The sequence below is a fragment of the Lissotriton vulgaris genome, chromosome 1_2 (genome assembly GCF_964263255.1).
Source record: "Lissotriton vulgaris chromosome 1_2, aLisVul1.2, whole genome shotgun sequence".
Classification (NCBI taxonomy): Eukaryota; Metazoa; Chordata; class Amphibia; order Caudata; family Salamandridae; genus Lissotriton; species Lissotriton vulgaris.
The window spans coordinates 312,986,215-313,013,960 of NC_141686.1; positions in this window are offsets into that span (position 1 = coordinate 312,986,215).

The window sequence follows — 27,746 nt, forward strand, 5'->3', positions numbered from 1 at the left end:
TAGCCACTAGCGAGCTACCCTGGACAAAAGAGACCAGAGCTTCAATAAGTAATGCATATGGGGTGCTTGACCTGAAGGTATGTCCGCCACAAGACCTTATAACTATTGGTGAGAAAGAATTAAGGCTTCAAGGGGACGATATGTCTCGTATCTATGATCGGGAGTACCTTTTACAAAAGACCTTGGTAGCCCACATGTCATTGGCCTGGGAGAGCGTCCAACATTTTCCCCATGTGGATCGGTTACCAAGTTATAGCTTACGGCGGGAAGTTTTAAAAATGGCAATTGGTATAAACCCAAGTTATGCGAACCATGGGGTCGGAAATCTAATGATAGGATGTAATGGTAAATGCACTTGCACATTAGGCACCACCTGCGAGATTCTACACATTTTACTAGATTGTTTGAGGTTTTTAGACCTACGGAAGGAATTTTTATGTCCGATTTTTAAAAAGTATAAGATTACGAACAGGACGCAAGCCGTTAACCTTTTGGTGGAAATGGGGAATTTAGATATAGCCTGCGCTTTGGGGAAATATATGAACAAAGTCAAGGCGTTCCTCAAGTGCACAGAGTAAAAACTAAAAAAGCTCCTCCTTAACGTCATATAAAGGTGGAACAATTAAGGGATAATAGTAGTACGTGCTGCATGTTGAAGGAGATGGTGTATAGAAATGAATTAAGTGATTTTAATAATTTAAATGTCATAATACTCTGATTTTAAAAAGAAAGTTAAATTATATGTATTTTGAGGTGTAATATGTGTTGTGATGCCACCGTGTTACATTGTTCTTCTTCTTTTTATCAGTTTAAGAGGTAAAATGTACTTTTATGGTTGTAACAAACCAAATAAAGTTTTGTTTGACTGACTGACCTCTCTACCTCTATATCTTATCCACCAATAGAGCGTAGAAATCCTCTTCGGGATTTACGCTGTCTTAAATTCCACAGCTGCCCACCTTTGTACTCTTTGTTTTTTCCTTTTAATATATTGGATTATAGTCAACCCTTTACGGGCTCTGCACTCCCTGCAATTGCCTGCCTCTCTCTCCCCTGTCTGTCATCAACACCGATTTGCGGGCATCCTCTGCAACCGGACCACCCCGTTTTGACCGCCTGAGACCACCGTACCAGCGTCTCAGGCCGTTGCCTAGCAACGCGTCATCACATGCGCGCACGTAACTCTGCCCACCCCGGTAGCCGGCAGTTGCTTTAACTGCTCGCCGGCTTCAGAATCTGTCTAGCTGGGACGGCATTGAGAGGCGCGTAGGTGAACGGCCCACGGTACTCAGCATAACTGTAAGTAACGAGTTTCGGCTCTGGCAGCACCCGTTCATTTTAACACAAGCAGGCCCCCGAGCTCCACTAGGCTAGCCGCTGACAGCCGTTTATGGGCGTCACCTCTTGCAACGTCTCTAGTCTGATCATGCGTTTTATCTTCCTCAGATTATGTATCCTTGCTGAGATGAGCCTTCTCTCTGCCCCTGTGAAGCCTTAAGACCCACAGCAGGAGTAAGCTCTCTGTTTGTGGCCTTTTTATGTGTGTTTGTCTTGTGTGTTACAATTTGAAATGCATGCACATCGTTCAACTCACGTTAATGTCTGTGAGTCATGACTAGTCACGTTGACATCGTTCAACTCACGCTGATGTCTGTGAGTCATGTTGAATCACGCACCCATAAAAAAATTGAATTGTGAGTGACCAATTTAATTACGATAATTTATCACTGAGCACGCCTTTATTGATCTGTGTGCCTGAGTGAGCCAAAACGTGCTATGTCTTAGTATATGCTAGCCTGCCTTCCACAATAAACCACCACCGCAATTATGGAATATTAGCATGGATTTATTCCAGCACTTGCAAGTTTGTGTATGTTCATACTGGGATGCACATGAAATGAGTAGACACGTGAGAGTCGACAATACGTGACAGGCACGTAACTGTTTTGTTTGTGACTACTTCCTTATTTTCCTCCCACAGGTCTTTTATTTTATTTTTTCCTCTCCTATTTTAGATCTGAGGTACCACATACTACAGATTTTTGTCAGTAGGTTCTAGGAATCTAGGACCACCCATTTTCCCCCTTTTTTCTGGTCTGACGAAAACCTGGAAATCGCCACTCACAGGTTGAAACATGTAGACCGATCACATTGATACATACGGTCATAAAAACCTTTTTGTATCTACACACCTTTTTATTATTGTCCAGTAGCTTTCGATAAAAAATATTTTTACATAAGTTATACCAGGACAATTTTTAACATCACTTTTTGCACCATTTACACACAAAAAACCCAGCTCCACTGTAGTTCAGGTGTTGCAGCACACCCTGATGGCGCTCGACCGTCAGGGTGGAACACAATGATGAAGCATGTCACCAACCAGGTTGGTGAGTGAGGGTTTTTTTACAAAAAGAAAAATATTTCTTTTTCATAGGCATCCCACTCAGAACCTTTGTCTAGGTCCTTTTGGTGATACTCCTCTTTTGTTATTCCGATATTAAGTCCAGGGGACTGGGAGTATTTTCCATTCACCAATGTGAATAAATCCCTCACTCTCTTTTTGTTTATACACGGCTCCACAGCAAAGGCATCTTTCTGTTATGTTCTCAGCCGAGTGCCACTTTAATGTTAGATCATTAACAGTGAGCGAGCCGAACCTAAACTGAATGTACAGGGCCCTATCCCGTGGGACCTGGATCACATCTAGGGAAAGCTCTAGACTTCTAGTTTGTTTGAACTTAAGAAATTCATCTGTTAATCTCCCCATATCTGGCTTGCCAAACTCCTGTCTATCCAATCCCAATAATGGCGCTTAAGTTCCACCTTGCTCGGGGAAATTTGGGTGTCCCATTATTCTATCCTGTGCGTTCTTTCCGCCTGTCATTCTGTTGGTGGAGACGGGATGGCACCAGCGTGAGGTGGAGGGGACACCGGGAAAATCACCGCCACCACCCAGCTGGCGTCTTGAGGTCCCCAAATTGGCCTGTCTGGTTTCTCCCTGTGTGTCCCATGATCCTTCAGAAATTAATGCATTGTATTCAAGAAGCTTTTCCCCCAAGGTCTGGGGTCCAAAAAATACGGAGTAGGTCAGCTTGGGGTCACCCAGGCTCTGGCTACCTCAGGACCCCCGATGCCAAAGGAGGGTCTGCCGGGAATACAGGGTCACAAGTTCCAGCCAAGCAGTTTTGCTCATATGTGGTAGATAAAGGCCTTTCTCAAACAGATGTCGTCAGGGCCCAGTATAGCTCCACTTCGACGGCACCCCGTTAGTCCTTAGGGCGGTTGTAAGCCTGAGCAACCGGGGGCTTGCCGGTAACGCCCCGCCTGGATGGAGAAGGTGTGAGTTGACTCTCCCTTGTCCGGAGGGTGGGGTGGGTGGACGATAGGTACACCGGTGGGAGGATTTCCTCCCAGGTATCACACCGGGCTATGGCCGCTGGTGTCCGCATCTTTGGCTCAACTTCAGGCGCCCTGCAACAAGGGGTTGCGGGGTGTAGGGGGATCGCCTGCCAGTTAACCCATTCTGTTATTTGTACTCAAATAAACCTGCAACTTTTTCATCCCATCATGCTTGCCTGTGTGTCATTTGGTTTGGGGGAAGTTGTGGGCAGAGGCGTACCAATGGAACTACTATGCACAATGTCCCCGAACCGCCGTGCTCCCCTGTAGCGCAACTCAAGGTGTCACCAGAGCAGCATCTTGCCCTTTGGGTCCAGGTTGCAACAGGCCCGCTTTGTCATATGGGAGACTCAACGCAGCCTCTCCATCAGCATGCCTCACGCCTCCCGTCTCATCCCTTGCGGAATCTGGTCGGTCAGGGACGGATTCCAGCACACCCGCGACGCTTGACTCTCCTCTGTCGATGGTATAGGGGGCAAGCTCCCCCTCACAGCGGGGAAGCGCACTTCACAAGTACCTCCAATAGCTCCGCGGGCAGCGGGCCTTCACAAGGCCAGTCACGGAGAACAGTTCGCCCAGTTAGGCTCAGGCCCCCGGGGAATAGCAGAGGTGGAAACAGAAACAATGTTGCAGCTGCCTCGCCCCTCCACCAGAGGCCCAACCATCAGTATATGTTCAGCTTGTCTCTCTCAAAGCCCAGGTAAGGACCTGAGGTGTTGATGGCCATCTAAGGCTCTCCAGCAGCACTCCGATCCTGAATAGGGTGCAGGCCCAGTGGGGCTCGCACCACATGGAGATAGGAGGGGCCCGCACCACACTGAGATAGGCCACAGCAGCAGGGAGGCCTCCACCGGACCTCCCTCAGGGACTCCCGCCACACACACCAGCTAAACAGGGAGGGAGCCAGGGTCGCCTGGCAGAAATCTACGTTTAGGGGAGCTCACAAACTCCCGACGCTGGTGTGCCGTCCACACTCCTCAGCAGTCACAGTCCCTACGTGTCTCTCGCAGCACGCCGCACCTGAAGCTCATTAGCAAGTTGTGTGTCTCCGTCTGCCAATAGCTCCAGATCCATAAAACATCAACAATTCGACCTCAGGGCTGAAGAGTCTTGGACAGTATCAGAGCCCCCAGAAGGAAATGTTAATTAAGGAGTCAAAGTCAAGCCAAAAACAACTTTATTCGGTGAGATTATTTCACCATAAAAGCATGCTAATCAAAGGGAGTCAATACAAGCTGCAGTTAGTTGTCAAAATTAAACAATAAAAATTAAAAATTTCAGAAACATTCAGTATGACACAACGTATTATACTTTAAAAATAATGCATATACCAAGAGACCGGATGCCTAAAATGCAAAGCCCAGATTATCTAATAAATAGTAAAGTGCAAGGTGCAAAATCCTAACAGGATGTGAACATTTCATACGAGTGAGTAAAGTGCATGAAGCTATTAAACATAAAAGAACAGGGTATGTAACAGGCTATAATTAATCATCAAAGTGTTCGTATTGCAGAATATTCAAAAATGCATATGCTTTTCTTTTCCTTATTGCTAATAGTATAATAGTATAGTATAAACATAATAATAGCATTAATAACTTTTTCATTGCGCAGGCCACATTTAAAGTTAAAAGCATGTTTGCGTGCTAGATAAAAACTGAGGTTTTAAAATAAATTTTCGAATATCTTTATAAAAACTACAAAAAGGATAAAATGCATCGTGGATTGATGTGTTTTACCATCACATGGGCAATACGGGAGTTTATGGCACACCTTTTCCCTTTTAGGGAAGGCTGTTAAATAGTGAAGCATGCCTAATCTAAGTCGTGTTAAGTAAATTCTGTGTTGTAGATTCCTGACCTGTATTAAGGTCATTGGTACACCCTGTGAGAAGTTGGCCTGATATATGATGCTCACTAGTTCTAGTGATCACCTTGTATCAGTCCAAACAACCCTTATGGTGATTGGTTGTAAAGTCAACCTTATAGACCAGCTATCCTAATGGTAGCATGGACAAAGCAGTCTTAGGCTAAACTCTTTTGGCATGTGAAGCCAGCTGTTTTACCACATATAACCCCTCTAATACCAAATGAAAGGACACCACACAGGTAGTTATGAAAATAAACAAGATATTTATTAACTAACAAACACCTCTGAACTCTTTATGAGATCAGAGGGCTAAGCACATGACAAGACTCTTAAGAAAAATACGTTAAGTTGCACAAGTTACAATGCTGCCCAAGGGGCGCAACAAACCATATGCTAAGTAAATGGTATAAAGAAGTCAATAGAAGGAATGGAGCTGTCCAGAGGCTGTAGGATCGCTGGGACTACACAACCCTAACTTTAGGTAAGTAATAGGAGGCCCACGGAACGCGTGTGCAGAGTGTGAACTCACACGCGAGATGCGTAACAACGTCTATGGACAGTACAGTTCAAGAAAAAGGTACGTACGGGCAATCCTGACTAGTTAGGACTAAAACGACGGTGAAACTGGACACTTGGAGAGTCAATCTACCCTTGAGCACCGAAATGCTCTTGTTACCTCACCCACGGGCTGCGGGTGCATAGGTGCGAAGTTGTGTCGGGTTTCTGCGTTGAAGTCTATGGAGCCTGAAAGAAAAGATGCTGCAGGTGACCAGGAGGAAGATGTCTGGTGTGATCCAAGGGTGGATCAGGAATGCTGAAGACCTGAAAGCAGAGGGGACAATGTTCAAAGTCACTAGCCAGTGACTGGAGTGGAACCAGGAAGGAACCAGATGCTGTCGTCGCGATCAAGTGAAGAGTGGACGCTTGATTCTGCAGCCACGTAGACCAGGAGGTGTCTTCGATGACCAGGATGGAGGCACGAGCTGTCCCACACAGGTTCTCGCTGTCGGCGGTATTGGTTCCGGATTCGGCGTCAACAGGCCTTGACAAAGGCAACCCACGCGGTGAGTGGAAAAGACGTCTGGTGCGGACCAGGAGGGTCCGGGGTGCTTCTCCTTTGCAGGGAAGCAAGGGCCAGTCTGGAGCAACCAGACCAGCGATGTTGATGTCGTGGATCGTCGTCTAGGAGGCCACTAGCCAGCCGGCAAGTGACCAGACAACGCGTCGAGCAGCAAACAGGCAGAAGGGCCCCACGCAGATCTCGTGGATGCTGGAGGGCTGGTCTTCGGTGCAGGAGCTGCTCGGGGCTGGGGCTTCTCAGTCCCCAAAGCACTTCGTCGAGGTTACCTCAGAAGTCGTGCTGGAAGCGAAGTGCAGTTTCTCCAAGATGGCCGGTCCCACGTGTCTCGTCGCACCCACGGATCTCAGCTGTGCTGCAGATGTGAGTTGAGGTGGGAGAGGTCTGGGAATCCGGGTCTCGTCGGGCTCTGAAGTCTGAATCCTCGAGGGAAGACGACAAAGTGAAGCCGCTGGACGCTTGATGGTGCCTGCTTGTGCAGGGTGGACACTCCTTGCCCACAAGGGAGATTTCTTCAGTCTTCTGTGTAGAAAATCGAAGTCCAGAGTTTCTTCTTGTAGAATTTCAGTTCAGGATTAATCTGATTTGGAATGGGACCAGCTCCTACCTTTATCCTGCTAAAGGGAGCTGCACTATCACTAGGTCCCTCCCATGGGTGGGACCAGGAAGGGGGGTGGTTACACCCCCTATCCTTTGTCCGGTCTCGCGCCAGAGCTGGGGCTGGAGTGCCCCAGCAACTGGTTTGAACCGGTGAATGCACAGGGCACCTTGTGTGCCCCAGGCATGTCTCATTCCTTTCAGCCCTGTCCTACCTAATACACAAAATACTGTCTGGGGTGGTGCTAGCACCTCCCAAGACAGGAAACCCTTTGTCCAAGGCTCCCTCGCTGGAAGGATTCCCAGCAGCAGGAGGTCAGACTTGTGTTTGTGGTGGCAGCATCCACTTTGTGATGCTGAGGCTCGAGTTAACTTTAACCGGGGTTCACAGTTACATACATGTCGTGTCCCTCTAAAAGGGTGGAATGCTACCCCGTCGCCAGAATTGGTGAGGGGGTAGTATTCCAATTCGTATGGCACCTTACTCGTCATGTTTTGATAATGCTATGCCAAAGTTAGCAATAACCGCGAGGTTATAATGCACTTAAGAGTATATGGTATAGCGTTATCATGGAAACAGCTAAAGGACGTGGTTCCGAAAGCTGTAGACAGACTCAGCTCATGCCAGAGCACTATCTCACATAATTCCAAGCACTCTGCCTCCAGGATTGTTAAGGCCTGCCATAGGAGTGACTTATAGGAGTATATGTGTCGATTCTAGGATTAGATATAGGGATACTATATCTAAAGCAAAGGGTGATTACACCGCCTTGCCCCAGCTGATTGATCAGCCAGTTGTGTCAGATTTGGATGGCCAGCCAGGGGTGGCATAATACATGCTGCAGCCCCTGGTAGGCCTTGGGTTCACTTAGGCCCTGGGTACCTATGGTACACTGTACGAGGACTTACATGGGTGACCTAGTATCCAATTAGATATGTACCTAAGGTACATGGAGTCCATTTTACAGAGAGAGCAGGAAGTCTGGGGTCCTGGATAGCAGGATCCCAGGCCAACTAAGTCAAAAACCAGCAAAACACTAGGCAAAAAGTTGGGGGTAACCTTAGTCAGATATCCACCTTCCTACACGACCCCCCCCCAAACGAAAGGAGATAAGGCTATCCTTGTCCAGGTAAGCCTCTATTGCCTGAGTGGCCCTATGAGGAGGTGCATGCACTGGCATGAATACCCCCTATCTCATGGTCCACTAAGCAATCCCTCACCCTAAGGGTATCTGAGGGTCTCCACCATAGGGAATCTTTACCTGTGGTGTGTTTTGGCAAAGTAAAAGGCTGGTGTGGGGATGGAGTACTGAAGTGACACTCCACTAATGTTGGGCTCAACTTACTCCAATCACTATCCACCATATATGCCTTTCTTTCCAGGACTGAGTTGCTGTGAGCTCTCAGGGTCAACCTCTGGCTACCTAAAGCTGGAGGCTGGGTCCCTCTGTTTGGCTTACTGGAGGGACAGGTCAGGTTTGGGGCCCTTAGGTCCCAGGTTTGGCTGTGCCCAACAGTGTCCATCTGTGGGAGGTCCCTAACTAAGTTTAAGGGGGATCCCTCGGGAGTCTGTTTTATTTTCACTTGGCTAGGTCTGCTAGCTTCAGTGCCCTTAATCTGCTGATTGGGGACTTCTTTTGGACAGGGGGCCCTTTGGGGTCCACCACTGGCCTCCCTGACCTCCACAGCCCTGGGCTGAATGAGGCAGGGTAGAGAGGGGCAGGTTACCTGCTCCAGACTGGGTCCCACCTTGGAAGGGTCCACTGACATCAGAGGCTCTGCCAGGCTAGGCCTGACTACCTCCGGGGCAGTTTCTTCACAAGGGGTAAGATCAGTTCCCTGAGGAGGCTGATCCTTTCCTAAAGTCTGGTGGGAGAGAGATTTATCTTCCTCCTCAATGCTCTCTGTTTGAGTGGAGTGATCCATCGTTTCAGGCTTCACAACACTATTATCAGTCTGAGTTTGGGCTGTGGCCATCACAGCCCCACCAACCTTTTCAGGAAGGGACTCCGTTTGGGTATGGGCTGTTACCATCACAGCCCTGCTAACCTTTTTAGGGAAGGAATCTTGGACTGGGCCTGTGGCCATCACTGCCCCACTAACCTTACCATGGAGGTTTACCATTTTAAAATGGATTTCTTGCTCTACCTCAGCCCAGGCTGAGATCTCTAAATCATTCCCCAGTAGGCAATCTACAGGCAAGTTTGATGACACTGCCACTCTCTTGAGACCAGTGACACCTCCTCAGCTGAGATTGACCACTGCCATGGGATGATCTCTCTGTACTCCATCAATGTTGGTCACCTGGTATGTGGCTCCAGGTATAAGTTGCCTTGAGGGGACTAGGCTCTGTCACCATGGTGATGCTAGCCCCTGTGTCTCTATAGGCCGCACCTTTTAGACCATTGATGAGGGGCTCCTGTTTGTACTTGTCCAAAGTATTGGGACAAGCAGAGAAGTTGGCAAACCCCATGCCAGTCTCACAGACAAGAGTATCTGTAGTAGGGGACCTGGTTAGGCCAGAGTCCACCTGAGTTCCCCAAGTATACCCAACCAAATTCTTTGGGGCACTCCCACCACCTGGAGATTACTACTAGTAGTAACAGGAGGTGTTGGAGTATTACCTGGAAAAATATTTTCCTTATTGTTGGCCTTGGGACAACTGCTGTCAGTTTTTCAATGGCCTCCCTGTTTGCAGGCATGACAATAAGGTTTTTTGGGTATTGGAAGGATTCTGGGACCCACCCTTTTCAGAGTATTTTTGGGGCCCTGATGTGGTTTGATCTGAAGATTTATTCCAACCCTTCTCTTGAGGCTTGGTTGATTCTTTCTTTTGGTCACCACCCTGGTTCTTAGGCCTAATCCTGGTTCTGACCCATTTGTCTGCCCTCTTACCCAATTCTTGTGGAGAGGTCAGATCAGAGTCTACCAGGTGCTGGTGTAATAACTGGTTCTGACAATTATTTAAGACTTGCTCTCTCATAATTAGATTATACAATCCTGTGTAATCAGTAACCTTACTTCCCAGTAGCCAGCCTTCCAAAGCCTTAGTGGCACAATCAACAAAGTCAGTCCAATCCTGAGACTGAGTTTTCTGGGTGTCTCTGAACATCAACCTGTACTGTTCAGTTGTTAAGCCAAACCCATCAATCAGTGCATTTTTCAGGACTTGGTAATCATTAGCATCCTCATCTCTAACAGTGAGGAGCTTATCTCTACCTTTACCTTCAAAGGAGAGCCACAATATAGCTGCCCACTGACTCTGGGGTACCTGCTGTACTTTGCAGGCTCTCTCCAAAGCAGTCATCCATTTGTGGATGTCACCCCCTTCCTTAAAGGGGGGCACTACTTTACTCAGGTTTCTGTTATCAAAACTCCTGTCTTTATCTCTAGGGATAATGCTGCCACCAGTGGGTTCTAACCCACTCAACTTCTGCTCTCTGGCAAAGGCAAGTTTCTCTTTGGCAAGGCCAAGTTCTTCCCTCTCAATCCTCAGATTCACTTCCCTCATCTTAGCTTCATGCTCTCTTCTCTGAGGGGATGTCATCCCTCTCTGAGAAGATGCCTGAGAGACATGGGTGTGAATAGATCTGTTAGAGCCTCTGGAGTGAGACCTAACTCGTCTATTCCCAAGGTTAGGCCTGCTTGAGGATGGGCCCGGGGCTCCCCCAGTTCCATTCTCATGTAGGCTTAAGTTGGCCCTGGTAAGTTTGCTGACTCCATCCTGACCATTGTCTACCTCTCCATCAGATGATTCTCCATCCTCCTCCTCCACATCTTCTGTCTCAGGGGAGTTAGAGTAATCTTCTACTGGGGGTATGCTTCCATCTGCTGGATTAGAGGGGCCTGTATTAGAAGCCCTTCTGGCATCATATGTCTCTAAGCGACCTAACAGAAAAGGAAGGGTAGGGTTTGAACCCTGTTTCAGTTGCCTGGAGGTACACAATTGTCTCATCTCCTGGAAGCTGAGTGCTGCATATCTGGAAAGGACCTGTGGAGGGTCACTAACCACAAAGGGAGTCACTGTGTTCTCTTCAGTGGTAGACATGCTTTCTAGTGAGGTGTAAGTGGTGCACTTACCTACACTATGGGTTTTCCTACTGATCCCTTGCTAAGAGTTGTAGTCAGGGTGTGCTACTCCCTTTCTACTATAACAGCTGGTTCAGTAGAACTCAGAGTATTTCTAAGCTTTGTTATATGTACCTATGGTACCTTATGTGCTCTTTCAAATGATATCTCAAGATTATATTTGGGAAAAACAACAGCAAGCTCAAATCCCAACCGCTGCACACCATTGTGAGAAGTTGGCCTGATATATGATGCTCGCTAGTTCTAGTGATCACCTTGTATCAGTCCAAACAACCCTTATGGTGATTGGTTGTAAAGTCAACCTTATAGACCAGCTATCCTAATGGTAGCATGGACAAAGCAGTCTTAGGCTAAACTCTTTTGGCATGTGAAGCCAGCTGTTTTTTTTTGTGGTTTTTTTTATCCTCATCTGCCCAACTCTCGTTTCATGGATGCAAAAGGAAACACACCAACCACCTTACTGCCTTGGGGAGCACGGCCCTTACATTGAGCCGCTTCCCACTGAAGACAGAACTTAGCAACGTTGGCGGGAGATGTCTTGCACCGAGTTAACACTCCTCTAAGCAACTTCTTGCCTGTTGGGCCAGTTTAGAAATAACAGGATCGGAGCCGACCTCAAAACTGGGCCATGAAGTGAATGGGCATAATCATCGGACCTTGGGGAAAAAAAAACCGAGCCTAGATAATGTTCAGTTCCACTCAATCAGTAGGTTCCAAAAGGTGACGCTCTGTGGACTGCAAGATCTGGCCAGGTCTAGCTTAGATGTTTCGTACTGGGATGTCAGCCAGGCAGAGTGTGTGGGAGCGATGGTATCTACCCAGTATGTACATATCTGGCGTCTAGCTAAGAGAATAGCATAGAATAGGAAAGACCGCACCACCCCCGTGATGTTCTGATCTAAACCAAATATAACTAATGATAGAGTAAGAGAAAGGTTTGTCTTAAGGATTGATTCCAAGGTGACTTTTACCTCTTCCCAGAAAACTTTTATGTTAGGGCAATCCCAAAACATGTGGGAGTCGGAGGCTGCTGGGAGTAGACACTTGTTGCAACATTTCCCTGCCTGGTATTTGGATAGCCGTAAGGGGGATAGATATGCCCAATGTAAGGTGAACAAATGGTTCAGTCTCAACCAAGCCGGTTTAACAACTTTATATAGAAGAGAAAAGGAGTTTATCCATACTTCCCCATCCTGCAACCCAGTTTCTCTTCCCCATAGCTCCATCGGGAGATTGAAATCCCCGTCCGACTCCTCCAAGACGGACCAATACCAGAAGCCAACCTCCTTACTTCCCGTTTGTCTTCCTACTAAGTGGTGTTCAAGGAGACTAGCTCTCCCAATGTTAGGATTCTTCCTGGTTTGTTCCCTGGCCCAACTATTAAGTTGCATGTATTTGAATCTTGATAAGGTTGGCCCTACTCTCTTTTTAAGCTCCTCCCACTCCATCCGTGTCCCTCCAACAAACAGTTCACCCCATCTTGAGAGCCCGGCTTCAACCAAAGGGACTGCCAGGCTGTCTTTCAAACACATTGGGAGTCCGGGGGAGTCCCATATCTGGGCATAGTTGGAGAAGTATGCCAGCCCCACTTTTGCTTTAATTTGCACCCAGATCTTGAATAGTGCTAAGAGAATCTTTAGCCTCACCTTTTTAAAGAACCTTCGATCCCCAAACTTAAATAGAAACCCGTCTAGGGTCAGGTTAGCCCCGACCAACATTGCCTTAAATAGTCTCCCATTTGAGGAATTGACTGGGGACTTTAGGAGCATCCTTGGATGGTAAAGCTGGAATGCCCACGCATAATACTGCAGGTCTGGCAGGGCGAGCCCTCCCTTTTCCCTCCTCTTCCTTAGTTTTTTCCATGCCAGCCTTGTTGCTTTGTTTCCCCAGATGAAAGAATTAATTTCCTGTTGACATTTTTGAAGTTGCTTAGAGTCAAATGCCAGGGGAATGGTGTTGAAAATAAAAGTGAGTTTAGGGAGGATAGACATTTTCACAATGTTGACTTTCCCAAAAATTGACAGTCGGAGACCGGCCCAAGATTTCAGTAAGGCCCTACATACCTGGAAAACCAGATCTAAGTTGGATTTAGCCAGGATGTCTATGTCTTGCGTTATCTAAACTCCTAGATAACAGATTGAGGAGTCACCGCAACGCTTGGGTTAGTGATGTTCCATGTCATAAGCTCGGTTTTCTCAGCATTTATGTCGTAACCCGAAATACGTCCGAATTCTTTTGCCCTCTCAACAACTATAGGGAAAGCCACAGCCGGGTCGGTGGTGTAGATAACGATATCATCCGCATATAGCCCCACCCTTTTTGCCCAACCACCAAAATGAAACGAGGGGATACCTAGATCATCTCTCAGGGATTGTGCAAGGGGTTCAATGTAAATATTGAATAGTAGGGGGGAGAGGGGACTGAAGGACTGGGTTCTCTAAGACCCAGCGGTGCCAGGGCACAACACCTGATACCTTCGTGGGTAACCTGCTCCGGCGTACAAGTCACAGAGACACGGGACACTTCCTTCGGCGTCAAAGATTCAAGGTTTATTTGCTGCAGGGAACACAGAAATCACAGGAAGTACATCGAGTGTAGTTCAGGGAGACTGCTTCAAAATTGGTTCTTTGGATCGCTCCTTTTATACAGTTTTTACCCATAGGATAACATTGGACACAAAAGTTTACAACCCGGTTCCCACAATTAGCCCCAGAGGGGTCGCTTTGGTCATTTTAAAACACACAAGGTCCGGAACATAAGTGCGGAAACATTTGGCGGTTCCCAACTGTAAAAACCATCTTCCCACCATTAGCAAATTCCAATCAGTAGTAAAATAGATCGAAATAGGAACAAAGACAGGTGCAGGGGAAGACGGAGGCATTAGGGAGATCGGAAAGGGTGTAAAAGGGGAGGTAACGGGAAACACGAGATACAGGCATCAAAGGGACGTGCCTAATGAGATGCACGACTGAGACAATAAGTCCGTGCGGCAAGATGAGCCTCGAGCGGCGCCATCTGCCTTACAGCAGCAACCCCCTCATCATAAAGACACTTACAAAGAACATGTGTCTTCTGCAAATATCTTGGGAGTCCCAGGGTCGCGAAGCGGACAGCGTCCGTTCGCTGGCTACTTGAGGGCAAGAGACAAAATGGATGCCGTATCTAAGATGGAACCCGTGGGTACAGATGAAAAACCCACATAACAAACGAACGGTTTAAGTTAGCACAGCAAAACTGCGCACACTTACTAAACTCGTCATTTGCGGTTCATAGATACCAGACTCGACCATATTCGTGCGAGTCGAAAACACCACCTATAATTGTCACGGAACCTCAGACGCTCCTTTTGCCCTCATGTAGGCAAGCACTAGTCGGAATCATATTCGATATTCATCAGACCATCGAGATGTTGTTGTAGCATAGCTCTGTCCAATCGAGTCCCCTTGGTAACAGATGGTTGTCTCATACACGTTGTAGCACAGAGGCCACATAAGGCAGGACCACACTGCACACAAAGGCAACACGTGAACAGGAACACTACCACAACTCCGACGATCATCAGAATTTTCCAACCCCAAGTCGACATCAGGCCCCAAAACCATCCAAGTAGCGTCCAATCCCCTACATCCACGTGTATGGATTCGGAGATCTTATGCAACCTCGAGATGGCTTGATAGACAGTAGGAGCATTATCTGGAATGAAAATGCAGCAGCTCGAATGGATCACCTTACATACCCCACCACGATCTGCTAAGATGACATCTAAAACCATACGGTTTTGTAACGTCATAAGTCTCTCCGCCTGAAGTTCTGTGGTGATATTACCAAGGGCACTGGCAGTAATATTAGCTGTTGATTCTACCACTCGAGTCAACTGTCTCAGGTTCCTACTATTAACCATAGGTCCCCAAAACGGGAGGAAACCCTTGAAAAAGTCTCCTGCCTCTTGACCGGCAGTATCCTCTTCGCTAATTACGCCTCGCACAACTCTAGTCTTATGATAATCGGCGTCTACAGTGAACGTCGGAGGTAACAGATTTGCAATAAAACATGAGCCCATGAAGTCAGCGGGCAACCATGTATATGCACGATCATAACAGATAAAGTATGTACCCTTGGCAGCCAGAAACACAGGGGACGAGAACATCGGCAGAATGTAATTTTCAGTGCAAGCACTTGCTCCAAGTCGGGCTTGCGATCTTCGGCCACGACCCATAAGACAAAAATTACCAGTGTGGGGTACGACCCATATTGGAGGCGAGCTTTTAAGCTGCTTTTCACTAGTGAACACACTATATTCACCTCTACTTAGGACCTTATAGGCCTGTACCTCTTCTTCAGGGATAAGAAAAGGATCATGGATCTCACTATCTAAATCCTCTATGGCTATCGATAAAGGCTTCTGATACGAGGTAGGGCCAGAGTAGGGGGAACGTGGTTCTCGAATGGGGTGGAAACCCAGTGCGCTTCGAAACATTGTTTGAAATGCTCGAGCTGACCCTTGGGAACTATACGGTAACACCAGATATGGAATCCCCTTATCTGTAGTATGTGGCATCAACCCACACACCCAACAATTAGTAGTGTTAACCACTAACTGATGCTGATGGAGGAGCTGAATAAAGGAATTGTTGCGGAATTCTACACGTCTAGCCTGCTCGTGTTCCGGTAACATGTGAAAGGAATGGGGAGAAGCAGTAGTGGTAAGATTAGGATAAGGAGTAGGAGTAGAGGTAGCAGGTAAGAAATAAGACATCGTGTAATACACCCCACCCGCCAATAATGCAGAAGCAGTCAAAAACAGTACAAACAGTTGGAATATAAAACATTTGGTACGACTGAGTTGCTGCAGCTTGAATCTATAGACTTGAGCCCCTTCCAAATCATTCAGCTTCGAGAATGCCATTCCCTATGACCGTCCGCAACGTTTCTTGACACACTTCGTTCTGTGCAGCAATAGTCAATCCCCAGGAGTTCCTAGGAACCGACGGCCTTTAACCTAGCGTCAAGACCTACTGTCCAGAAGGAAGTACGCGCGCGGCCCTACGGCCTTCAATACACAATATGTATGTACAAGCACAATGTCTCTCAGGCTGTGGAAGTAAAAAGATACAAGGAAGGAAACTCAATATATGTATATATATGTACACAAATCACAGTGATACGAATGTTCAAAACTGATCACGGGAAACGAGGATATTGCAGTTGTCAATTTCAGCAAAGCAAGAAAATTTTATTTGTCCTTAGTGCGAGATCGCAGAGAATATCTGTGTTTCCCGGGACGTGTCTGCTCGTCGAACAAAGGATCCGTTGAAGAGACAGCGTCCTGCTGATCAGTTGATTGTTCTGGTCTTGAGTCTTTTGCTGACAATGTTTCAACAGTGGCTTTCTGCTGCGCTGAGGATTCTCCAACAGGCTGTGCGTCGCTGAAAGGCACAAACGCCGGCAATGTTTCTGTTTCTGTTGATGCAATGCCTTTCCTTACCCACGGGTCTGCCGGCAAAGGAATAGGGACTCGCTTACAATGGGTAGCATGTACCCAATTTTTCCGTCCCTCAAGACGAACGGCAGTCCTCGTGGCCAGGAGTACCTGGTAAGGTCCGGTAAACCTTGGGTCCAGATTATTCTTGCGTGAAAAGTTGCGTGTTACCACCCAGTCTCCGGGCTGGAGCTGGTGGCCTGGACCCTCCGTCTGCGTCGGCAATGCGTCGTAAACCTGTTGGTGAATTAACCTCAGTTTAGCAGTCAAGTCATGTAAATAGTCAATCAACATTGGATACTCAAGATCAGAATACGCTCCTGGCCTAGGAACCCCCCACACATTCGCAGGACGGCCGAACACTATTTCATAGGGGCTAAGCCCTATTCGGGAGTGTACAGTCGCCCTAGTTGACAGTAGTGCTAGAGGCAAAGCGTCAGGCCACGAAAGTCCAGTCGTAGCCTGAATCTTCGCTAGTTTTAGTTTAAGGGTACCATTGTACCCCTCAACTAATCCAGCTGACTGGGGGTGATTGGCGCTGTGGAATTTTTGGTTTATTCCAAGGCCCTTACACACACTCTTCATCACACTTCCAACAAACTCACTTCCGTTATCTGACCACACGACTCTAGGCATTCCATACCGAGGAAAATATTCCTTCAGTAGGATTTTCGCTGTAGACAAAGCAGTATTGTCTTTGAGGGGATAGGCCTCGATCCATCGAGAGAATGCGCAAACCACAACTAAAACGTATTTCAGGTTATTGCATCGCTCCATATGGATGAAGTCCAATTGAATCACCTCAAAGGGATACGAAGGAGGAGCAAAACTGCCAGGGGGAGTTGGGGTTCCTTTGCCAGGGTTGTACATTATACACACCATACAATTCTTCACCAGACGTTCAGCACATTTTGTAATTCCATCATTCTTCCACACAGGCGACAACAACTTACAAATACCTTTCGCGCTAATATGTGCTAACCCATGTGCCATTGTCACAACAGCCAGCACATACGCATCAGGCAACATCCATCTTTTCTGATCCGACAAATCAATCCAACAACCACTCGCATCCAACTTTCCCGTACTTTCTTTCCACTTCGTCTTTTCAGTGTCGGTGGCCTCATTCTGAATTGCTCTCAACAGTATCTTCACACATACTTGATTCTGTAGGCCACCTAACCGAACTCGTCACATACATTCGAGTGCTAAGGTTCCGGGCAGTCTCCTTAGCAATCTCATCTGCAAACGCATTACCACGACCAACATCATCCGTCACTTTACGATGCGCACTACATTTAACAATTGCAACTTGCTTAGGCAAAGTCAATGCATCCAAAAGATCATTCACAAGCTGGCCATGCTGTATCTTCGTACCGTGCGACGTCAAGAAACCACGCTCTCGCCACAATCGTCCAAAACTATGTGCTACACCGAAAGCGTACTGGCTATCAGTGTACACATTCACACGTTTCCCTTTTGCTAACACACATGCTCTAGTGAGAGCAATTAATTCCGCAGCCTGGGCAGAATTCTGATTCAATCTTGCAGTTTCAACAACAGTATTCAACGTTACAACAGAATAAGCGGTAGTCACATCACCATTCGGCAACTTGAAACATGACCCATCCACATACAGAGTGCCATCCGGATCTTCCAATGGGGTATTTTTAAGGTCCACTCGACCTTTCGTTTCCTCTTCCGTCCTCAAGTAGCAGTCGTGTTCTGCTACTTCATCTGACTCTGCGCTAATTGGTAATAAAGTTGCCGGATTTAGGACATTACAACGTTTTATCTGAATATGGCTTGCCAAGAGCGTCAATTCGTACCCAGACAGCCTCGCACTCGTCAGGTGCTGAGTTTTCGTACGATTCAACAGAGTATCAACTGCATGCGGAACCATCACCGTAAGAATATTATCCATGACCAATCCTGCTGACTGTCGGATGGAGACCGCAGCTGCCGCAGTTGCTCTCAAACAACTCGGCAATGCTCTAGCTACTGGGTCTAAGGTCGAGGAAAAATATGCACATGGACGCTGCTTACCACCAAAAGGTTGCGTTAAGACACTCAAAGCACAACCTTCCCTCTCGTGAACATATAACGTAAACGGCTTACTGTAATCAGGGGTACCTAACACAGGAGCCGAACACAAGGAATCACGTAATTCAGAAAAACTTTTCTGACATTCTTCCGTCCATGGTAAAGGAGTCGAAACATCCTTGTACGTGAGAGCCACTAATGGTTTCGCCAGCAATGAAAAATTAGGAATCCACTGCCTGCAGTACGACGTGATACCTAGAAAGGCACGCACATCTCTTTGGGTTTTTGGCACAGCCATTCGCGCAATCGCTGCAATTCTCTCTGGGGTCAATCTCCTTCCCTCCTTTGACAATAAGTGACCTAGATAGGTTACTTCTTGACAACAATATTGGAGTTTAGAAGGTGACACCTTGTGATTTAACTCACAGAGATGTTGCAGCAATGACACCGTAGCAATTTTGCAAATGTCCTGAGTATCGGCAGCCACCAATAAGTCATCGACGTATTGGATTAAAGCCGCACCAACCGGCAACCGGAACGCATCCAGTTGACCCTTCAAGGCTTGACTGTAAATCGATGGACTTTCACAGTAGCCCTGAGGAGCGCGTTTGAACCGGAAGCTACGTCCACCGAGAGAGAAACCGAAAAGGTCCCTACTCTCCTCGGCAATCGGGATGCTGAAAAACGCATTTTTCAAATCAATCACCGAAAACCATGATGCAGTAGCTGGAATCAGAGTCAGTAGCGCCGTGATATCAGGCACAACAGGAAATTGAGGAATCACAATTTTATTTACCTCCCGTAAATCGATAACAAAACGATAAACAGGCGGTTTTGCAGGATCTGTACGTTTTAGAATGGGCAGTACAGGGCTGTTGCACACGTTTCCCCGAGTCTCCTCAATAACATCTTTCTCGATCAAGTCATAGATGATCGCTAACAGTGCTCGTTCACCATCAAGGGAGATACGATATTGGGGAATACGTGGCAAACGCACATTCGATTTCAACTGAACAACATAGGGGGAGATATCAAGTAGGCCCACATCATTTGGACCCGTCGCCCACAAAGACGCAGGAAGAGAACTCAATTCCGGTGGAAGCTTATCGAGGGACAAATACATGGGAGAGACCACCCTCTCTCCTAACGTAAGCTTTACACCCGCAGGAGAACAATACAAAGTTGCATACAAACGTTTAAGCAAATCCAGGCCCAGAAGATTTTCGCCACAACCCGTGGTTAAAATCAACGGAGCTTCTAGCTCACGTGGCCCAATTTGAAGGGGCAAAGGGCGTGAAACAGGATTGCTAACGGGGGCGCCAGAGAATCCAACGGAAACATTTGTTAAGCCAGACAAAGGTGCGCCAGGGAGTTTCGAATGCATGATGGAACTTTTCGCTGCACCAGTGTCCAACAGAAAAGGCTCAACGACGCCCGATGTAGCAACTGCGACGTAAGGCCCTCTCTGATCAACCGGAACTGATACCACTCCCTCTCCTTGTCTTTGGCTGTCCTAGTAATTACTGTCATCAGTTCCCTGATCGACGTAATAATCGTCTACATTGTACTGCGCAGATCGTCCTTGCGATGATCCACGTTGATCGAAACAGTTATTAGAATTTGTCGAGTTGTCAAAGCGATCGTTCTGAGCACCACGACCTCTACCACGTGATGCCTGCTGCGAACCACCACGGCCTCCTTTAGACGAATTACCACTATTACGTTCATTTAAAGCAGGACAATTGAATTTAATGTGTCCTTCCTGTCTACAATAAGCACATTGATTGTACCCCAACGAGGATCTTTGAAAGGAGGAATCATTACGCGGCTGTGATCTATTCGGTTGCGACTGCGATCTATTCTGTTGGGGCGCATTTTGATTGGAACGCGGCGGATACGCTTGTTGCAACAACACTTTAGTTTTTAGTTCTTTCGTCTTTTTATCAGCGCGGTCATTCTCCTCTTTCTCCCTATTCTCATAATATTGTGCCGTAGCCAATATCTGAGCTGAGGTAGAAACGGCCCATGCACTTTCCGAATTCTTTAATTTATTGCTCAAATCGGGCAACAAGTTCGACACAAATTTATCCACAAACAACCTTTGTCCACCCTCAGTACCCATATCCTGTCCACTGTGGTCAATGAATGCTTCTTCAAACCTCGTAAAGAAGTCCGGAACACTCTCATCTTTCTTTTGTTTGCAAGCTGACAGTTTATCCCAATTTACCCTCATAGATGGCATAAGAGTCTTCATTAACGTTATTATTCGCTGAGGAAGAGCAGTAATCAATTGGTCGGGTTTAGCAGCAGCCACTTGTCCAGCATCTGCCGCTGTAATGGCTGCCCAATCACCACCTAATTCATTTGCGTGATCTTGGTGACGAATCTTAGCCCATACCGGTTGCGGTACGACGTTGCCAAACAACATGTCGATATCGGCAAGATTCATTACCGTAGCATCTACGAGCTGCGATAATTCCTTATAATACCCAGTAGGATTTTTGCGAGGATCAGGCAAAGATTGCTTCACCTGAAGCACTTCCGAGCGTTTCCATGGGAGATGTATCCACACTCTCTGGAAATGCGCCGCTGTCGCAGGATTAGCATTAGGATCAGCCGGTACCCAAACCGGCGGAACTTCACGCATAGGATATTGGCCAGACTCGTCTAGTTTTTCAATATCCTCAACAAACAGTGCATGAGGAATGGGAGCGGGACGAAGAGATAGCAACCGCTCAATAGCACGTCGGACATTAGTATCTACTATCAGTCCAGTTGCGAACTGAAGCCGAAGTTCAGACAGGGCGGTCAGCACCTCGTCAGGCGCATCGGCCGCTATCTGATCATACAGGAACTTACACATTTCGTCAAACACATATCTCTGAGTTGGTATGTTGAATTGACTAAACGTTTCGAGAACAACACGGGGTGGATTTCTCTGCGGATTTACCATCCAACCCATCGCCATATTGTATAGCGCAACGCGTTCCCTGTTACCAGGAAGCTGACTACGTCTCTGAGGACCATCAGAACCAGCAGACCCATGAACAGGTCCGAGCGACTGAAAGAAACTGGCTGCAATAGGAGAATTACGGCTACGAGTAGAGGGAGAGAGATAAGACACAGGACTAACAAGAGAAGGAGTAGAAACAGTAGCAGCAACAGGGGTTAACAGCACAGGAGCAGTAACAGGAACAGTAGCGGGAACAGGAGTATGTGGAAGCGGAGGAGCAGTAGGAATAGAAACAGGCAAAGGAGCAGGAACAGTTGGAAGAACGGGTGCAGGTTGAGGAACAGGCGGAGGAACAATAGGTGGAAGAACAGGTACGGCAGGGACCACAGGAGCTGCGGTACCCTGTACGTACGGAGGTGGCGACTTCATTAGATAGGACATTAAGGGATCCTCAACTACCTCTTCCTTCTTATCCGACTCCATAGGCAAAGCAGGATAACATTTATCTATGGACATACGCTGTAGCCTCTCAAACACTTCCTTATCCTTATCCTCCTTATCACGCTGGAACTGCTCAGCTTTCTTCACTATGGTAGCAACATTATCTCGCTGACTACGTTTATTCTGTCTGATTTCTTTCTGTCGGGCTTCTTTGCGCCACAACCGAAAGGCATCAAACATGGCCGGCCTTGATTTACGTTCGAACAACTTCATTTCTAGATTATCTAAGATCGACGCCTCGAAGCTACCGTGAGGTGGCCAACGAAGGTCGCCGTCTTTCTTTGTATATTTAATCCAATAATCGTTAAAGGTAATCGGGCCTAGCCCATGTTTGCTATATAAGTCATAAGTAGGAGTTCCAACCGGAGGTATCGGACACGAGTCCTCCAGCAGGGAATCCGCACCACAAGGTCTAAAACAGCTAAACAAAGTACTGCGACCAGGCATCTTGCACGCTAGCCGAGTTTCACAAACTTCAAGGGTTACGGGATTTACCAAGTCCCAGTAAAGAACAAAACCCTCGGTTTTTGGCGGCTGCAGTCGTCAAACAATACAACAAAGTACCAAGAACCACAAATGCAATGGAACCATGCAACCACTAAGTAACCACAACCAAGAACTCTGGGAGCGACCCACAAATACTTAACTCAAAGATCGATGGCGTCACCAGGAAGGCCCGTCAGTTGTCTCGCTATACCAAGGTCTACGCCAGGCGCCAAAACAGGTCTACAGTCAGGGCAGCAGTCCGTCGCAGCCGTCCGGAGGCGGGAATCTTCGCGGGAAAAGTCTTCGGGCCACTTATTTCGACAACAGGATCGATGAAGCGGAGTGCACCTTCCCTCGGAGATTTCACACGAAGTTCCTCACGATCGTCGGGCTTGGACCGGTACCACTGATGCAGCCCCACGTTGGGCGCCAACTGAAGGACTGGGTTCTCTAAGACCCAGCGGTGCCAGGGCACAACACCTGATACCTTCGTGGGTAACCTGCTCCGGCGTACAAGTCACAGAGACACGGGACACTTCCTTCGGCGTCAAAGATTCAAGGTTTATTTGCTGCAGGGAACACAGAAATCACAGGAAGTACATCGAGTGTAGTTCAGGGAGACTGCTTCAAAATTGGTTCTTTGGATCGCTCCTTTTATACAGTTTTTACCCATAGGATAACATTGGACACAAAAGTTTACAACCCGGTTCCCACAATTAGCCCCAGAGGGGTCGCTTTGGTCATTTTAAAACACACAAGGTCCGGAACATAAGTGCGGAAACATTTGGCGGTTCCCAACTGTAAAAACCATCTTCCCACCATTAGCAAATTCCAATCAGTAGTAAAATAGATCGAAATAGGAACAAAGACAGGTGCAGGGGAAGACGGAGGCAGTAGGGAGATCGGAAAGGGTGTAAAAGGGGAGGTAACGGGAAACACGAGATACAGGCATCAAAGGGACGTGCCTAATGAGATGCACGACTGAGACAATAAGTCCGTGCGGCAAGATGAGCCTCGAGCGGCGCCATCTGCCTTACAGCAGCAACCCCCTCATCATAAAGACACTTACAAAGAACATGTGTCTTCTGCAAATATCTTGGGAGTCCCAGGGTCGCGAAGCGGACAGCGTCCGTTCGCTGGCTACTTGAGGGCAAGAGACAAAATGGATGCCGTATCTAAGATGGAACCCGTGGGTACAGATGAAAAACCCACATAACAAACGAACGGTTTAAGTTAGCACAGCGAAACTGCGCACACTTACTAAACTCGTCATTTGCGGTTCATAGATACCAGACTCGACCATATTCGTGCGAGTCGAAAACACCACCTATAATTGTCACGGAACCTCAGGACAACCCTGTCTCGTTCCCCTACTTATCTGGAAGGGCTGGGTACAAGTTCCGTTCACCAAAAGACTTGCACTGGGGTTACCATATAGAAGACCTATAGCCCTACAAAAATTGGGCCCAATTGCAAACTTCCTCATTGCCTCGGCCAAATATGGCCAGTTTACTCTATCAAACGCTTTCGTGGCGTCCAAGGTCATAATGGCCAGAGGTAGAGAGAAAGTTGAGGCGATGTCCACTGCCCCTATTAAGTCATAAGTTAGATCCGCAAGTTGCCGTCCTCCGATGAAGCCCTTCTGGTCAGTATGGATGATTGTACCGACTTTGCGCCCCAACCGAGCCGCTAATACCGCGGCGAAGATCTTATAATCGCAATTAAGCAGCGAAATCGGTCTGTAAGAACCGCATTTGGCTGGATCTTTTCCAGGTTTAGGAATTAGAACGATGGTTGCCTCCCCCCACGATTTAGGTGGTATAGCCCCTTCTAGTAGGATTTCATTAAATACTCTACTGAGCACTGGGGTGATTGCGGGCGCCAAAACACGGTATAGCTCACCAGGGAGCCCGTCGGGTCCAGCAGCCTTGCCCCGCTTCTCCTTTTTGATGACATCGCTCACCTCTGACTCCGAGATTGGTCTATCCAACCGCTCACTTTGGTCTGGGGAAAGAGTCGAGAGGGATATCTTATCTAACCATCTAGCCCTTACCACCGGGTCGTCCAATATATCTTCACTATATATAGTTCAGAAGAAGTCAAGAAATGCATTCCCAATGTCTGTGGTGGAAGTTTTTTTCCAGGTATTCTCCCCTGAAGAAGGGAACAGGGTTTCCCGAAATGCATTGGGCGACGCTTCTTCACAAACTTAGTCAGCATTTTAATTTTCCATGTAGCACATGAAATGGACAATTATGTGATTCTGTGTAGTATTTGATGATGAAATGTATTGTCACAAGATTCTGTTATATGTATATATTGTCAGCATTTAAGTATCAAAGTAAACATTGATGCTCTAATCAGAATAGTGTTTGATCAACTAGATTTCAAACAAATAAATATGTAAATATATTTAATACTTGAAAGATCATGTAATATTTTGATTAATTATTCCTTTCATTGGTCTAAAAAATAGAGAAAGGATTTCTCTAGGTACAGTGCATTCTGCAGGTAGGCTTCGCGTACCTATACCACATATAACCCCTTGAATACCAAATGAAAGGACACCACACAGGTAGTTATGAAAATAAACAAGATATTTATTAACTAACAAACACCTCTGAACTCTTTATGAGATCAGAGGGCTAAGCACATGACAAGACTCTTAAGAAAAATACGTTAAGTTGCACAAGTTACAATGTTGCCCAAGGGACAACAAACCATATACTAAGTAAATGGTATAAGGAAGTCAATAGAAGGAATGGAGCTGTCCAGAGGCTGTAGGATCGCTGGGACTACACTACCCTAACTTTAGGTAAGTAATAGGAGGTCCACGGAACACGTGTGCAGAGTATGAACTTGCACGCGAGTTGCGTAACAACGTCTATGGACTGTACAGTTCAAGAAAAAGGTGAGTACGGGCGATCCTGACTAGTTAGGACTAAAACGACGGTGAAACTGGACACTAGGAGAATCAATCTACCCTTGAGCACCGAAATGCTCTTGTTACCTCACCCACGGGCTGCGGGTGCATAGGTGCGAAGTCGTGTCGGGTTTCTGCGTTGAAGTCTATGGAGCCTGAAAGAAAAGATGCTGCAGGTGACCAGGAGGAAGATGTCCGGTGTGATCCAAGGGTGGATCAGGAATGCTGAAGACCTGAAAACAGAGGGGACAATGTTCAAAGTCACTAGCCAGTGACTGGAGTGGAACCAGGAAGGAACCAGATGCTGTTGTCGCGATCAGGTGAAGAGTGGACGCTTGACTCTGCAGCCACTTGGACCAGGAGGTGTCTTCGACGACCAGGATGGAGGCACAAGCTGTCCCACGCAGGCTCTCGCTGTCGGCGGTGTTGGTTCCGGATTCGGTGTCAACAGGCCTTGGCAAAGGCAACCCACGAGGTGAGTGGAAAAGACGTCTGGTGCGGACCAGGAGGGTCCGGGGTGCTTCTCCTTTGCAGGGCCGGTCTGGAGCAACCAAACCAGCGGTGTTGATGTCGTGGATCGCCGTCTAGAAGGGCACTAGCCAGCCGGCAAGTGACCAGACAACGCGTTGAGCAGCAAACAGGCAGAAGGGCCCCATGCAGATCTCGTGGATGCTGAAGGGCTGGTCTTCGGTGCAGGAGCTGCTCGGGGCTGCGGCTTCTCAATCCCCAAAGCACTTCGTCGAGGTTACCTCAGAAGTCGTGCTGGAAGCGAAGTGCAGTTTCTCAAAGATGGCCGGTCCCACGTGTTTCGCCTTACCCACGGATCTCAGCTGTGCTGCAGATGTGAGTTGAGGTCGGAGAGGTCTGGGAATCCGGGTCTCGTCGGGCTCTGAAGTCTGGATCCTCGAGGGAAGGCGACAAAGTGAAGCCGCTAGATGCTTGATGGTGCCTGCTTGTGCAGGGTGGACACTCCTTGCCCACAAGGGAGATTTCTTCAGTCTTCTGTGTAGAAAGTCGAAGTCCAGAGTTTCTTCTTGTAGAATTTCAGTTCAGGATTAATCTGATTTGGAATGGGACCAGCTCCTACCTTTATCCTGCTAAAGGGAGCTGCACTATCACTAGGTCCCTCCCATGGGTGGGACCAGGAAGGGGGGTGGTTACACCCCCTATCCTTTGCCCGGTCTCGCGCCAGAGCTGGGGCTGGAGTGCCCCAGCAACTGGTTTGAACCGGTGTATGCACAGGGCACCTTGTGTGCCCCAGGCATGTCTCATTCCTTTCAGCCCTGTCCTACCTAATACACAAAATCCTGTCTGGGGTAGTGCTAGCACCTCCCAAGGCAGGAAACCCTTTGTCCAAGCCTCCCTCGCTGGAAGGATTCCCAGCAGCAGGAGGTCAGACTTGTGTCTGTGGTGGCAGCATCCATTTTGTGATGCTGAGGCTCGAGTTAACTTTAACCAGGGTTCACAGTTACACACATGTCGTGTCCCTCTAAAAAGTTTAGAATGCCACCCCCGTCGCCAGAATTCGCGAGGGGTTAGTATTCCAATTCGTATGACACCTTACTTGACATGTTTTGATAATGCTATGCCAAAGTTAGCAATAACCGTGAGGTTATAATGCACTTAAAAGTATATGGTATAGCGTTATCATGGACACAGCTAAAGAACTTGGTTCCGAAAGCTGTAGACAGGCTCAGCTCATGCCAGAGCACTATCTCACATAATTCCAAGCACTCTGCCTCCATGATTGTTAAGGCCTGCCATAGGAGTGACTTCTAGGAGTATATGTGTCCATTCTAGTTTTAGATATAGGTATACTATCTCTAAAGCAAAGGGTGATTACACCGCCTTGCCCCAGCTGATTGATCAGCCAGTTGTGTCAGATTTGGATGGCCAGCCAGGGGTGGCATAATACATGCTGCAGCCCCTAGTAGGCCCTGGGTGCACCTATTACCTGGGTACCTAAGGTACACTGTACAGGGGCTGATAAGGTGAACCAGTATCCAATTAGATACGTACCTAAGGTACATGGAGTCCATTTTACAGAGAGAGCCGGAAGCCTGGGGTCCTCGATAGCAGGCTCCCAGGCCAACCAAGTCGAAAACCAGCTAAACACTAGGCAAAAAGTTGGGGGTAACCATAGTCAGATATCAACCTTCCTAAACACCCCTTACAGGTATAATTTCACAGTAAGAAATAACACTATGCATTTGGCTAGCTTCAGCTTCCCTTGCGCATTCTGCAGACTTCATATATCTTAGCTTTAGATGTCTTTTGCTAAAATCTTGGATAGCTACAGGGTTCTTTCTATCAGTATCTATCTTAA